Here is a 16,516-nt window from a genome sequence, read left to right as displayed (position 1 = left end):
AAGAGAGTGAGCCCGTAAGCCATGGTTGCATTTCTCCCTCCAGCAGAGGCAGCCGGTGCCCGTTAAGCAATGTTTTCCTGGGGGCTTCCCTTGCATTAGGTCCTGTGTTTAGCAGTGAGGAAGAGAAACAACACATAATAAAGGGCAGAGAGACATCTAAATGGATAACTCACAATGAAAATGGTATGATAAGTGTCATAAGGGCTCTATGGATGGTTTGACTAAGTCTATCTGGAGATGAGGGTCATGGGACACTGAGACTGGAGGAAACATCTCAGCTTAGTATGCACAGAAGTTTAACAATTCCTGGGTGATTGGGGGTGATGGGAAAGTTTGGGTAAGATACTGGTGACAGTTACACACTATTGTGAATGTATCTAATGCTGCTGAATTGCACACTTATAAATGGTTAAAATAATTAATTTTATGTTGTGTATATTTTACCACAACAAATACATTTTTTTCTGGGGAGTTCTTTCGTAAACAGCTTTTGTTTGCTTTGTTAAAGGTTTCTAATGTGAGCTCATGGTTCTCCTGGCTCATTTGTGGTCATGAATTACCAGTACTCATTTTTTAGTTATAATGTAATTATACATTAGCAGTGTAAACTGTCAAGGTCTTTACTGGTCACTCGAGCATGAGGTCTTTTCAACTCCACTTTCCACATTCTGCCTTGTGCGGCAATAATTTGTGAACCTGTATATATAGTGAACAACCAAATTAGGGAAAGACTTTTATCTTCCAAACTACAAGGAGTGTTATGAAGAAAAGAAAGATGGGGAAACGCTAGATTAAAACAAGTCAAGTAGGCTGCATCGTTGCAGAACACGTATCAGCATTTGTTCATGGAACCCATCTCCCAGAAAGCATCTCAGAGGTTGTGTCTTTGAGCCGAAATGTGAGAGAATCTCCTGGGGCCAAATTGTGAAGGCCTTGAATGCCAAACCAAGGAGTTCAGATTTATCTTGATAGAGAGAAACTACTGAAAGCTAAGTGTAGAGGGATGACATTGTCAAAGTAGTGTTTTAGAAAGATTAATCAGTTCATGTATAGAATGGATGAAGGGATGTAGGAAGGCAGAAACCAGTCTGGAAATGAGAAAAAAGACCAAACCAGAGCAATGGTGGAAAAATTTGTGAAGAAAGGGACATGAAAGAAACATTGTAAAGGAAGAATTTACAGTAACTGATAACTGATAGAACGTTGAAAACTTCACAGTGTCGTTAACGGAAATTACGAAGGTAGAAAGTATGTCTGATATTTCAGTGTATTTCCTAAACAGTGCCTTGCTCAGGGCCTTCAACACAACAGATACTTGACAAGTATTTATTGACTGAATAATAAACGTGAGTTGATCTTATGTAAGTCAGGGGCCTATCTTTCCTGACCTGAATCTGCTCTGTTGTAAAAATGGAAGGGAGTTTCGTGAGAGACTGACCTCTTTCGTATGATACATTAATGACCACTATAAACATTCATTGCCTGTAGAGATAAGACTTTGCTGATGGGAGCAACTAAAGTTAAAGTGTAATGAACCTTAAATGACGTATGATTCAGTACACAATGTCTGAATTTTTCACATCTGTCATGCTTAATATTATAATAGCTGATGTCAACAAAGCCAAATGCTTACCTCACCCAGAACCCATATTAGACCAAGAAACATACACTAATTATTCCGTGTATGACAAAGCCACAAGCCAATCTAGATGTGCCCAAGTTTCATCTCACTGCCACAGTTTTTGCTATTTGACCCTTGGGTACCTCAATTTCTTACCTTACATTAACGATGATAATATCTATGGCACAGGGTTGAATAAAATAATCATAAGATAACCTTAATTTTTCCCAATGCTGATAATAACAGCTAATATTTAGTGAGTACTTATACTTGCCAGGCAGTGTTCTAAGTGCCTTCAGGTTTTATGGGGGTTTTATAAATCTCATTTAATCTTTACAGCAATGCCCTTAGGTGGCTTCTATTAAAATCTCCATCTTGCAGGTGATGAAACTGAAGCCTAGTGAAATTAAGCAACTTGCCTAAGGTCATACAGCTAGGAAACAATTTATACTCACATTTTGGCTCTTTACATTAGTGCTGATGGAAGAAATAATGACGCCATTATCTCCTGTAAAAACTGCTAAAAAAAAATAATAACTGGAGACAGAAGGTAGAAGGAATTCGCTCACCCTTCAAAATCCCCCTCAGCCACAATGGATCAAAACAAAAGAAGAAAAACAAGTCTAGGCAGTTGCAAATCCAAGATAAATATCTTCATGAAAGAAACCCAAAATGGTAAGAATTACTAAAGCTTACAGGTTGAGAACCTTGGGTCTAGAAACAAGTAATGGTGGTAAGGAGTTTTGCTGAATAAAGGGAACTCAAACTACCTGAAGCAGGGGACTGGCGCCAGGCTCACCGCTCGAAGCCCAGGGCAGGGATGGGGCTGCCCACTTCTAAAAGCGTGGAGGTGGTGGGACACAGCGCTGCTCAGCTCTGCCTTGGGATGTGTGGCTGTGATGTGTGGATGGGGATATTGAGGCAGAGACATAGCTCGTGGGTGGGAAGCTGCCCCAGCCCATCTTTCCTCCTTGGGAACTCTAGAGGCCTCTGTGCCTCCTTAAAGGGGGGCAGTGGGTACCAAGAGTCCTTGGAGTGGACCTCTGACTATGAAGTGCCAGGTCTCACCTGTCACCTCTGCGAAGTCTCTAACACCGCTGGATAAGCTGGGGTACCTCTGCTGCTCTCTGCTCAGTAACAGGGCTTCCCAAATTGGATTGTTCCTCAACAAAAGTACGTGAGATACAAGCTACTATCCTGGGCTTGCCCAGCCTCAGCAATTTGTAAGACCGATAATGAAATGCCATGTTAATCCTAAAGAAATTGCTGCTCAACCCTGGCTAAGGATGTACCCTATGGGCTGCTCCAGTTACAGGAAACGGGAGACACACATCTGTCTCACGGGCCTTCCTTCTGCTCCTCCATGTCTCTTAATCCTCCTCACATGTTGTCCACATCTTTAATCTCTCTGTGGCTGTAACTTGGATAATTTCCTCAGGTATATCTTGTAAGTCACTGTATTAATCTTTTGTTTAACCTTCTATCCGCTTGAATTCTTAATTTCAATGATCAGGGTTTTTTTAATTTCTAAAAGTCCTATGTTGTTCTTTTTCAAGTTGGCCTAATCATTTGATAGTCTCCTATTCTTGCGCATTTTTAATGCCCTTTTTATTACATTTGAAAATATTTCAAGCAGTTTTCATTTTAATTCTGATAATTATCATATCTAAAGTCTTTGTGGTTCCCGTTCTTTTACCTACGGCTGGCCTGATTCCTGTTTTCTGATCATTTTTGGTGACTCTCTTGCTGGCCGCCCATCTGCAGGGATTCTCTGAGGCCTGGCTGAGGGCAGGCCTATCTGGGAAAGCCTTTGTCTGCTTCTCTCAGATGCCTGGTGATATCACCATGCTGATAGCCTTTAAACTACAGGCTAGTGTTTTGGATCATGCAGAGAATGTGGATTCAGGTTCCAAACTACCTCAGAACTGACAAGTGGTTACAAATTCACAAGGGAGGCTCTTTCCTTCTTTTCTTAACTTCCACTCACAGCCCAGGCCAAGATGGGAATTTTTTTGTGGTCTACCTTTGCAGGGTGGGTTTCCTTTGTAGGTCGCCTTTTCTGTACCTCTCCTGGGTCTGGGCATTATGCTTACATCTTACGTGGACGCAAGGCTCTGTCTTCATTCCCTCTGTGCAACGCAGTTCAGGTCAGAACGACCGTTGTTAGGTCTCAGGATATCCAGGGGTTTTAAAACTGAGCTTATCTGCCTAGCCTCTGCTCCATTACTGATCTCAGTGGACTTATCCAATCACTGAAAAGGGGGTTTTAATATTTAATCAAGCATTTCTGGATATTATGTAGCCGGGTAGTTCCAGGGTCTCTGTTGCTGAAAATAGAAGTCCTCAGATAGATCTGTCATTTTTTTCACTTGTTCTTGTAATTATGGAAATTTTCAAACACTTCACAAGTAGAAAGAACAGTATAATGCACCTCTATGTCCTATCATCGAGAGGCCAATTTGTTCCATTGATACTCCTCTTTTCACCCATTTCCCACAGATTATTTTGAAGCAAATTTCAGAGAACAAATGATTTTCTTCATAAGTATTTTCATATGTATTTCATAAATATTTTCATATCTTTAAAGATATAGACTCTATCTTGGTAATTTTCAAATTTATCTTCTATGTCATCTTTAACCAACTCCTTTAATTAAAGATATTTACTTCCTTTTTATAGGCAGATCACAGTCAAATCAAAGAGTACTCGGGGCTGGCCCTGTGGCCGAGTGGTTAGGTTCACGCTCTCTGCTGCAGGCGGCCCAGTGTTTCGTTGGTTCGAATCCTGAGCGCGGACATGGCACTGCTCGTCAAACCACGCTGAGGCAGCGTCCCACATACCACAACTAGAAGGACCCACAATGAAGAATATACAACTATGTACTGGGGGGCTTTGGGGAGAAAAAGGAAAAAAAATAAAAAAATCTTTAAAAAAAAAAAAAATCAAAGAGTACTCTATAGGGCCCGGCCCAGTGACGTAGTGGTTGAGTTCCCACGCTCCACTTCGGCAGCCCGGGGTTCGCAGGTTCAGATCCTGGGCGTGGACCTAGCGCTGCTCGTCAAGCCACACTGTGGCAGCATCCCACACAACACAGAGGAAGATTGGCACAAATGTTAGCTCAGGGCCAGTCTTCCTCACACACAAATAATATGTCTTAATTTAGAAGAATTGGAAAATACTACAATAAACAAAGAAAGAAGAAAAGGAGTACTCTACAGATTTTAAAGTAAATTTAATTTTAAATGTTACACCCTCCCTAATAATGGAATATACTTACCCTGCACCTAATTTCCTGGGAGTTATAGTATTTCTCTACGTGTCTTATAAACTCTGCCATGTGATGGCAAATATTCGCGACCTTAAAAGAAGTCAGGGCAGACAGCATCCATGAACACTAAATACTACTTAACAACAAAATTCAGCTAATTAACAGAGTTAAACATAAGGAACTCTGGAAAAAGTAAAAAGATCAGTAGATTTTTATAGAAAAATAATACTATACTCTGTGGAAATTATGTTTACAGAACATAATGTAAATATTATAAACACAAAAATTTACAAATTATAAAATCTAAGGGGGAAGTGAAAGGAGGTGGAAAGAAATGTGAGTCAATCTCGTCTTGCATAGTAGGAAACCAATTGATACCATTTAAAATGAAACTAAAACCCATGTCTGCAACCTCCAAGTATTTATTATGGCCTCAAATTAAATCAGAGAGGTCTTTTTGTCAAGAGTGAAGCCCAAAACATGAATTATTATTTTATCATCCACTTTTTAAAATTTCTGCATTGTTTGAATTGGTTAAAATGAGATATATTATTTTTATGAAAAAAATTAATTTTTAAACAAGTGACATTTCCAAAGTGGTAATTAGCCAATTTAACTATCTATGCTAAGGAGAGTGGGCAGAAAAGATACGTTATCAAACGAAGTTTTCTCTCCCATCTCTGAAAATATGCTATTAAATAGCACACAGAATTTTTTTCAATCTTGCAATGGTTTCAACTAGGGGCAGTATATGCCCCCCCCCCCCCCGCCCCCGCCACAAGGACATTTGGAAATCTCCAGTAGCCTTTTTGGTGATCATAATGTCTGAGGGTTGCTATTGGCATGTAGTGGTCATAGGCCCAGGATGAAAATCATCCTGTAAAATAAGGAAGTGTCATATCTAAGAAATCACTGCCAAATCTAATGCCATAGTGATTTTCCTCTGTGTTTCCTTCTAGCAGTTTTGTAGTTTTAGCTCTTAGGTTTAGGTCTTTGATCCATTTTGAGTTAGTTTTCTGTCTGTAGTGTAAGGAAAGGGTCGAGCTTCATTCTTTTGCATATGGATATACAGTTTTCCCATCACCATTTCTTGATAAGACTGTTCTTTTCCCACTGAGTGATCTTGCTACCCTTGCTGAAAATCAATTGACAATATATGCAAGGGTTTATTCCTGGGCTCTCTTTTCTATTGCATTGGTCCATTTGTCTGTCCTCATGTTTTGATTACAGTAGCTTTGCAGTAAGTTCTGAAATCAGGAAGTATGAGACCTCCAACTTTGTTCTTCGTTTTCAAAACTATTTTGGCTATTTGGAGTCCCTTGAGACTCAGGTGAATTTCTGCAAAAAAAATGCCATTGGGATTTTGATAATGATTGCACTCACTTTGTAGATTGTTGGGTAGTATTGCCATCTTAACAATATTAAATCTTCAAATCCATGAACACAGGATGTCTTTTCATTTCTTTATGTTTTCTTTCATTTCTTTCAGCAATTTTTGTAGATTTCAGTGTACAAATCTTTCACCTTCATCATTAAATTTATTTCTCAGTATTTTATTCTTTTTGATGCTATTGTAAATGAAATTTTCTTAATTTCTTTTTCAGATTGTTCATTGCTAGAGTATAGAAAAGCAACTGATTTTTGTGTGTTGATTTTTTTTTTTTTTTTGAGGAAGATTAGCCCTGAGCTAACTGCTGCCAATCCTGCTCTTTTTGCTGAGGAAGACTGGCCCTGAGCTAACATCCATGCCCGTCTTCCTCTACTTTATATGTGGGATGCCTACCACAGCATGGCGTGACAAGTGGTGCCATGTCCACACCTGGAATCCAAACCAGCAAACCCTGGGCCACGGAAATGGAACGTGCGCACTTAACCGCTGTGCCACTGGGCGGGCCCCTGTGTGTTGATTTTGTATCCTACAACTTTGCTGAATTAGCAGGTGTTTTTTTGGAATCTTTAAGATTTTCTACATATAAGATCATGTCATCTATGAACAGAGATAATTTTACTTCTTCCTCTCCAATTTAGATGCCTTTCTTTTTCTTGCCTAATTGCTCTGGCTAGAATTTCCAATACCACGTTGAATAGAAGTGGCAAAAAACAGTCATCTTTGTCTTGTTCCTTATTTTAGGGGAAAAGCTTCCAGTTTTTCCCATTTGAGTATGATGTTAGCTGTGGGTTTTTCATATATGACCTTTATCATGTTGAGGAAGTTTCTTTCTATCCCTAGTTTACTGAGTGGTTTTTTTTTCAATTGTGAAAGGGTGTTGAATTTTTGTCAGATACTTTTTCTGCATCGAGATAATATGTCTTTTTTTCCCCTTCATTCTATTAATGTGGTATATTACATCAATTGGTTTTTGTATGTTGAATCATCCTCACATTCCAGGGTCAAATTCCACCTGGTCATGGTGTATAATCCTTTTAATATGTCACTGAATTCTATTTGCTAGTATTATGTTGAGAATTTTTGCATTTACGTTTACAAGGGATAGTGGTCTATAGTTTTCTTTTCTTGTGTCTCTATGTGGCTTTCGTATCAGGGGAGTGCTCTCTCATAGAATGAGTTAGGAAGTGTTCTCTCCTCTTCAATTTTTTGAGAAGGATTAGCGTTAGTTCTTCTTTAAATATTTGGTAGAATCTACCTGTGAAGCCATTTGATCCATCGTTTTCCTTTGTGGGAGATTTCTGAGTAATGATTCAACTTCCTTGTTAATTATAGGTCTATTCAGATTTTCTATTTCTTCATGAGTTGGTTTTGGCATATTGTGCATTTCTAGAAATTTGTCTAGGTTATCCAATTTGTTGACAGACAATTGTTCATATTATCCTCTTATAAAACTTTTTATTTCTATAAAATCAGTAGTAATGTCCCCACTTTTGTTTCTGATTTAAGTAATTTGAGTCTTCTTTCTTTTTCCTTAGTCAGTTTAGCTAAAGTTTTGTCAATTTTGTTCATCTTTTCTTTTTTTTTTTAAAGATTTTATTTTTTCCGTTTTCTCCCCAAAGCCCCCTGGTACATAGTTGTATATTCTTTGTTGTGGGTCCTTCTAGTTGTGGCATGTGGGATGCTGCCTCAGCGTAGTTTGATGAGCAGTGCCATGTCCGCACCCAGGATTTGAACCAATGAAACACTGGGCCACCTGCAGCGGAGCACGCAAACTTAACCACTTGGCCACGGGGCCAGCCCGTTGTTCATCTTTTCAAAGAAACAACTTTTGGTTTTTTGGTTTCATGGTATTATTTTTATATTTATAAATATATCTACTTATAAAATATGTTGTAGTACTTAGTCCATAATTTTATACCTGCTCAGTTATGTATTTTCCTTACAAAGTGTGAATTACTTTTTTTTTTTTCTTTTAGTTGAGGAAGATTCTCCCTGAGCTAACATCTGTGCCAGTCTTCCTCTATTTTATATGTGGGATGCTGCCACAGCATTGATGAGTAGTGTGTAGGTCCACATCCGGGATTGGAACCCCAGACTGATGAAGCAGAGTGTGCAAACTTAACCACTACACCACCAGGTCAGCCCCTGAATTACTTTTTAAGGCCAGTTTTTAGTTTTATGATAGGTACTCAATAAACTTATTGTTAAATGAATGAATGAGGTAAGTTTACAGGGGTAGACAAAAAGAACTGTACATCAATCACAAATGCAAAAGAGGCATGAAGTGGTTTGAGGTAAATGTGCAAAGTTGGCTCATATTACTGAACATAATAGAATTCCCTTAACAGCATGAGGTTTTTTCTTTGTTATTATTTAAAAGAACAATCATTGAGGTGGATTTCTATTACTAAAGCTTTGTTTCTACAGAGTTCAGAGTTCTTCCTGACTTCTCTTTGATGCCTAAATTTCTTTATCTTGAGCCAGAATACATCCCTGGTCTTATCAGGAAATACTGATTTTACCCTGTACTACCCACTTAGCTGACCTCTTGACTCCCGATGTTTTTGTTTGTCCTCAAATCCAAGTTGGGCCTCCAATGCTCCCTAAAACCTCGCATACAGGCATTGCAGTTAAGTCCTTCCCACATGCAGAAGTTTGTTCACCAAACTGGAAGGGCATTTGGTTAATTGTAAGGTCCCTTCCAACTCCACAGTCCATGATTCTGCTGAAGAGGAGCTGTTCAGCTTGCTGAGTTTAAATGCCACTGAAATGCTCACTAGCCATGGGCTTCAAATTGTGGTCTGATAATCCTAGGGTATCAAGGAGAGGCCTCAGGGACTTCTGAAATATTGTTAAATATTCCTGGAGTAAATATTGTTTTAAATGTTAAATGTTTTAAATGTTTAAACTGGTAAATATTGTTTTAAAAATATTTAAACTATTAGGAAAGTAAACAGATAAGCCCATAGACTGAGAGAAAATATTTGCAAATCATATATCCATAGTATGGAATTTTTTTCCCCAATAAATAAATAAGATTTATACATTTTGGTTCCATTCTGTAAATGAAATAAAAAATGTAAATATTGCTATGCCTCTTTTAAAAAATGTGTAGGATAGAAGAATAGCTTGTACCCAGAATATATAAAGAACACTTGCAACTCAATACCAAGAAGCTAAATAACCTAGTTTAAAAATGGGAAGAAGATTTAAATAGACATTTCACCAAAGATATATGAATGGCCAATAAGCACACGAAAAGGTACTTTTTCATACAATACATCATTAGTCATCATGGAAATACAAATTATATCGTGATGAGATATGTCTTCTCTTCACACCACTAGAATGGCTATAATTGAAAAGACAGACAATAATGAGCATTGGTGAGAGGATTTGGAGGAACTCGAACCCTCATACATTGCTGGTGGGAATGTAGAATGGTACAATTACTTTGGAAAACATTTTGGCAGTTTCTTAAAAAGTGAAACATAAATTTAGCATATAACTCAGCAAATTCACTCCTAGGAATCTATCCAAGAGAAATAATGACATATATTCACACAAATGGATTTTTTAGCCAGCCCTGGTGGTCTAGTGGTTAAGATTTGGTGGGTTTTTTTTGTTTTTTTGCAGAGGAAGATTTGTCCTGAGCTAGCCTCTGCTGCCAGTTTTCCTCTTTTTTTGTGTGTGAGCCACAACCACAGCATGGCCACTGATAGACGAGGGGTGTAGTTCTGTGCCCAGGAACTGAACCCAGGCCACTGAAGCTGAGTGTGCCAAACTTAACCACTAGGCCACTGGGGCTGGCCCAAGATTCAGTGCTCTTGAACCCAGTGCCATGGCCTGGGTTTGTATCCTGGTCAGGGAATCATATGACCCATCTATCAGTTGTCATACTGTGACAGCTGCATGTTGCCATGACACTGAGAGCAATGCCACCAGTATTTCACCCATGGTGAACAGGTTTCAGTGGAGCTTCCAACTAAGACAGACTAGGAAGGAGGACCTGGCCACCCACTTCTGAAAAAATTGGCCATGAAACCCCTATGAATAGCAGTGCAGTATTATCTGATACAGCATCGGAAGATGAGAGGATGGTGCAAAAAGACCAGGTTTTGCTCTGCTATACACAGGGTTGCTAGGAGTTGGAATCAACTCCACAGCACTAACAACAAATTCACACAAAGACCTGTAAGCAAATTTTGCAGTAGCGTTATTCATAATAGCCCCAAACTGGAAACAACTTGAATGTCCGCCAACTGGTGAGTAGATAAACAAAATTTGGTATAGGCATACAATAGAATACTATTCATGAATGAAAATGAACGATACATGCTACAAGATGGATGAACCTGAAAAACATGCTAAGTGAAAGAAGCCAGACAGAAAGATTGTGGGATTCCATTTAATAAAATGACTCAAGAAGGCAAAGTTATCGAGTCAGAAAGTAGATTAGCGGCTGTCTGGGGCTTTGGGAGGGAAAGGGGAATGACTGCAAACAGGCATGAGGTATTTTTTCTTTCTTTCTTTCTTTCTTTTTTTTTTCTGCTGAGGAAGATTTGCTCTGAGCTAATATCCACTGCTGATCTTTTTTTTTTTTTGTATATGAGCCACCACCACAGCACTGCTACTGACAGTCAAGTAGTGTAGGTCTGTGCTTGGGAACCGGATCCAGGCCACCGAAGCAGAGCACGCCAAACTAATCACTAGGCCACTGGGGCTGACCCAGGAATTTTCTTTTTTTTTTTTTTTAACACAACCCTTCCTATAATGCATTCAGCAGTTCTTAGTTACAACACCTTGTGCATATTGGCTCAAAAGAGCCCACCCATATACTTGCATCAGCCCACAGTCCAATTTGAGATTTGTTTCCACATCCAAGTAAATTTTGACTGTGCCAATGGGGGATTCTGGGAACCACAGTAACTTGTGCCCGACTGTCACTATGGACTGACAGGTCTGACAACTTTAAGTCCCCAACACAATTGGCCAGTGCATACATCCTCCAGTTCCAGCTAGAGAAGGAGGGGCTCCACCCCTGCCCTCGGCCTGTTTGTGCTTGAAAGGAGAAAGGTCTGGGTATGAGGTGTCCTGAACACGTTAGGTGAACATCAGTCTGAACTGCACAGATGGCAGCGATGGGGCCTTTCCTCTCAGTCCTCCTCCGGTTTCAGCAATGCGGTCAGGGCAGAGTGGCTTGCAACCTGGGGTCAGTCATAGAGAACTGTGTGACCTCCACTCCCAGCCCTCCCGCACAACTAGCAGGGCTCCCTCACTTGCCAGTCAGGGAAGATGCCTCTATAGAGGGGCTTTTGCCCACACCCATCCTTTGTATCATTTCTTTCCAACCTACTGTAGGAGTAAACCTTAATCCATTTCAACGTAACTGACTGCCTGTTGTCACCAAACACTTTTATCAATGAGGTCTGCTACTCTCCCCCAGGGCCTGTGCCATCCTTGCTTAGTCAACCTACAAGAGAGGTCTCACCTGTGTTTTTTCAAGAGCATTGTCACCCTAAAAGCTCCAGAAAAAGGGAGTTTTAAATCCCATGGAGTCAATCTGCCAAAGCAGGTGGGAAAAATCTTCGCCAGCTCTGCCTCCTTTACTGAAAGACCTACAGGCCACCTTTGCGGGTTTTATAGGGGCAACAAGTGCTGTCTGCAACCTGCCAGCCAACGAGATACCACTACCCAGTGGAACTTTTGGCCATCAGAAGATTTGTCCTCTGATACCACGGGAACATTCCGGTTCAACATGTAACACACTTCAGTACCAATTATACATAATTACACAGTGCATAAAATGAATTCGTTTACAGGCCTCTCGAGGACAAAATCACTTTTAATTTTTACCTTTCACTACAAGTTCTATAGCTATGTTCAGACACTTTTTACAGGAACACAGACTACGGATATTTTTACACAGATACTAACACTAGCTTCCGGGAGACCATCTACTCTTCTCAGATGGAAGGCCAGGGACTAAGGGGGAGGAGATCCAGGCGGTACAGCTGGCACCAGTAAGCATAGGTTTGCAGGAAGGTTTCTGAGGTGATAGAAAGTTTCTAAAATGGGATTAGTAATAGTTACACAACTATGAATTTACTAAAATTCATTGGATTGTACACTTAAAATGTATGATATCTAAAGTTCAATAAAGCAGTTTTTTAAAAAAGTCAATAAACAACAATGTGTTCGTTCTAAATATATACAGAAGTACTTATTTATTTACTTAAAACATTGAAGAAATTATACAAAAACATACTTACTGTGCCCTTTCACGTACTATCTACCAAAGTTTACCATATTGGAAGCCTGTGTGTTAACTTGTGTTATTTTTATATGTATCTCAGAATAAATCTTCTTTTGTCATTCTGTTCAGAGAAAATCATAAAATTGTAGGATGAACAAAACAATACAAAAACCTGGAACCATTTCTGACTATTAGCCTGTGAATCAGATTTTTCTCAATACTATACAATCAAAACAAATGCAGAAATAAATTTATTTCAGAAGTTTTCTGCAACTATAATAAACCCTTTCACAACATTTTATCCTCATCAAAAACTTTGTTTTCATTAAGTAATTTCCTAATAAGTAAATACTATAAATGTTAACATATAAGTAATAATAAATATTTTTTTATATTTTGGAGCTGTGTGCTTGTTTTTAATTTTTAAAAAGATTTCTGTTGCTAAAACAAAAGAAATCTAAACTGTCCTGGGCCATAGGTGGTACAAAAAGATCAGATGCAACTACATTTTCACTAGAAGGGTGATTAGAACCAAGTACAGTTTAAAAGAATACCTTATTATTGTCCTCTAAGGCTCCCAGAAGGTAGATGAGATTTTGCTTAGACAGCAAAGGTTTAACTTCAAAAACCATTAAAAAAAAAATGAGGTGTTCCATTTCCTCTTTTACCCAACATTTGGTAGAAACATAGAGTGCTCTTTCTCTCTTCCTCTTTCTATTGGTTGGAATCCAAACACGATGACTGGAGTTCCTGTAGCTATTTGGGACTGTGAGATGACTTTGAGAATGGAAGCCACATATGGCAAAGCAACAAGACAGAAGGAATGTGGGATCTTGAAACCATGGAATTGTTATACCGTCTCTGGAATGTCTATCTCTGGATTTGTTGAACATGGGAGATAAATAAATGTCTATATTGTTTATGCCTCTGTCTGACAACTAAACTTAACCCTAATGAGGACACTGAGATCAGAGTAGCGCAGACGGAGGGAGTGCTAGGCACAAAGGCTCTGAGACAGGAAATGCTTGGCATCTTCAAGGCTTAGCAAGGTAAATGTGGCTGCAGCATCAGTAATGGGAGGGCGAATGGAAGGAGTTAGAGTGAGGATGTAACGGGAAGCCACATGGTGTGGGGCTTAGTGGCTCATTGGTACTTTGAGCTTTTATTTACATGTGGGAAACCACGGTGGAAGGGGGGTTTGAGAAGAAAAGTGACCTTACTGATTTATATTTTAAAAGAATCTCTTTGTAGAGAATAGATTGATGCTAACGTATAAAAATCCTCATGGTGGGTACATAAGTATTCATTACAATATTCTCTACACTTCTTTTAAATGTTTAAAATATTCTAGGTTATAAAATTTCATGGAACACTTTTCGCAACCATATTTATTAACTGGCCAAAGTTAAAATGGAATCATTTATAGCTAGTTTTACAATAACCTATCAGAATAAAGAATGTGTTAACGCAAAGAGTTTGGTCTATATAAAAACTAAAAAGAACAGAGTCCAGGAATTGTTGGGAAGCCACATGGTGCATGGTTGTCTCAGAGACCTCTGCGTTTCAATCCTGCCTCTGGGTTTACTAACTGGGTAGGTGACATTGACTAAATTGTTTAACTTTCCTAATCTACCAAAGTGTAATCACCTTTATCTCTGAAGATTTTGGAAAGATTAAGTGCTTGGCATAGTTCCTGGCACAGAAGAATCATTCCATAAATTGTGTTTGCCATGGCTGTTGAGGACAGAAATTGACATTTAAAACCTCACAAGCTTCCAATTTCCAGTCAGGCATGTAAGGATCTTGGAAGTCACCACTCTGCTGAACAAACTGAAAAATCAATAGCTTTTCTTAGGTCTTTCAGAGAAGTGGTGGCAAACTGCTTCCCCGGAAATTGGAGAGACAGACAGAAAAATAGAGAACAGAAACCTACAAATAAAATCCTCTATGGAAAACACTGTCAGGGTAGGAAAACCTGAATTGTAATTGATGAATTGCTAGAAGGTCAGACTGGGCGAGTCCATGAGCTAAAAACTCCAAGGGAGTCCCCTCGCTTTTGTGAGTTTTATCTCCTGGAGTTCTACCAGATTCTCACAAGAAAGCTGAGAGAAAAATCCCCTTAGGCTTCCCCCAGGAAAAGTAACCATTTTGAATCAAACCAAAGCATTCCGTTCTTAACAAAGCCTGACCTCAAGAGAAACTATTTTACCAGAGCCTAACCTGTTAAGGTTTTTTCAGAGCCTAAATGACCTGGGAAAAAGGAAATAGCCAACCCCAGTCCCCTCCAGCCATCTTATCTAAGGTTGGGAGGGAGGAGATCTGAGAAGCACTTGTGAAATTCACAGCCTAGGAGCACAGGGTCACTAAAGGCCTAAGGCCTAATCATAGGACTACAGAATGCCACCCCCTCCTCACATTTTACCACCACATCACTAAACGCCTATTTACCAGAGTTCCGTTTACCCAATATATAATGTACGGCTTTCACCAAAAAATTACAAGGCATACAAAAAGTCAAAAAAACAGTTTAAAGAGAAAGAGCTAGTGCCAGAACAAGACTCAAATATGACAGGGATGTTGGAATTATCAGACCATGAATTTAAAACAATCATGATTTATATGCTAAGGGCTCTAATGGGAAAAGCAGACAACGTGAAAGAACAGATGGGTAATGTAAACAGAGAAGGAAATACTAGGAATCAAAAAAAAAAATGTTAGAGAATAAAAACACTATAACAGCAATGAAGAATGCCTTTCACAGGCTTATTAGTAGACTAAATACAACTGAGGAAAGAATCTCTGAGCTTGAGGATGTGTCAACAGAAACCAGAAGCAAAGAGAAAAAGACTGTAAAAAAAGAACAGATTATCCAAGAACTGTGGTACAACAACAAAAGCTGTAGCTTACACACAATGCTGATACCAAAAGGAGAAGAAAGAGAGAAAGGTACAAAAGCAATATTTGAAAAAATAATGACTGAGAATTTCCCCCAAATTAAGAATAGACACCAAACCATATGTCTTACTCAGCTCAGGCTGCTATAATAAATTATTACAGACTGGGTGACTTCAACAACAAACACTTATTTCTCACAGTTTGGAACCAGAGAAGTACGAGATCAAGACTCAGTTCTGGTGAGAGCCTGCATTCTGGTTTGTGGATGGTCATCTTCTGGCTGTATCCTCACATGGCAGAGAGTGAGAGCAAACTCTCACATCTCTTTCAATTGAATCCATTCTTAAAGGTTCCACCCTCATGACCTATTTACCCCCAAAGACCCCACCTCTTAATACTATCATATGTGGGTTCAGGATTTCAACATATGAATTTTTGGGGAACACAAACATTCAGTCTATAACACCACAAAGCACAGGAAGCTCAGAGAATACCAGGCAGGATAAATATCAAGCAAACTACACCTAGGTATACATATTCAAGCTACAGAAAATCAAAGATAAATAAAAAATCTTGAAAGAAGTCAGAGGCAAAAAACCATCTTGTCTATAGAGGAGCAAAGATAAGAATTACATCTAGTTTCTCCTCGGAAACCATGCAAGCAAGAAGAAAGTGCAGTGAAATATTTAAAGTGTTGAGAGAAAAAAACCACTCACCTAGAATTCTGTATTCTGCAAAATTATCTTTCAAAAGCAAAGAAGAAATAAAGACTTTCAAAGACAAAGAAACATTAGGGGAATTTGTTACCAATACACTTGCCTTACAAAAAATGATAAAAATCCTTTAGAGAGATGGAAATTGATATAGATGATAAATTTGAGGGCAAACACTAAAAAAGACATATAATGTATATGCTAAGAAAGGAGAGAAAATAGAATCATACAAAATACTCAATTAAAATCATAAATGGCAGAAAAAGAGTGGAAGACAAAAATAGGAACAAAGAACAAGGGCAATGAATAGAAAACAATAACACATATGGTTATTAATCCAAAAATATTAATAATCGCTTTAAATGTCAGTGGT

At 38.8% G+C, this 16,516-nt stretch overlaps 1 protein-coding gene across 6 annotated transcripts in view; it reads right to left on the bottom strand.

Annotated features, from left to right (window-relative positions):
* The window catches only part of ABCG2 (ATP binding cassette subfamily G member 2 (JR blood group)), a 130,705-nt gene that overhangs the window by 71,627 nt on the left and 42,562 nt on the right, over positions 1 to 16,516 (bottom strand). The window contains exon 1 of one of the 6 annotated variants that reach the window (XM_070614336.1): positions 2,077 to 2,116. The exons of the other annotated variants lie outside the window; for them this stretch is intronic. The gene's annotated coding sequence lies outside the window, so the exon portion shown is untranslated. Of the gene's footprint in view, positions 1 to 2,076; positions 2,117 to 16,516 lie in introns of those variants that run through there. 6 annotated transcript variants of the gene reach the window in all.

Source organism: Equus przewalskii, chromosome 3, assembly GCF_037783145.1.
Source record: "Equus przewalskii isolate Varuska chromosome 3, EquPr2, whole genome shotgun sequence".
In the NCBI taxonomy this organism is placed as follows: Eukaryota; Metazoa; Chordata; class Mammalia; order Perissodactyla; family Equidae; genus Equus; species Equus przewalskii.
The sequence above is the reverse complement of the archived record's forward strand: the minus strand, read 5'-3'. Positions and strand labels throughout refer to the sequence as shown.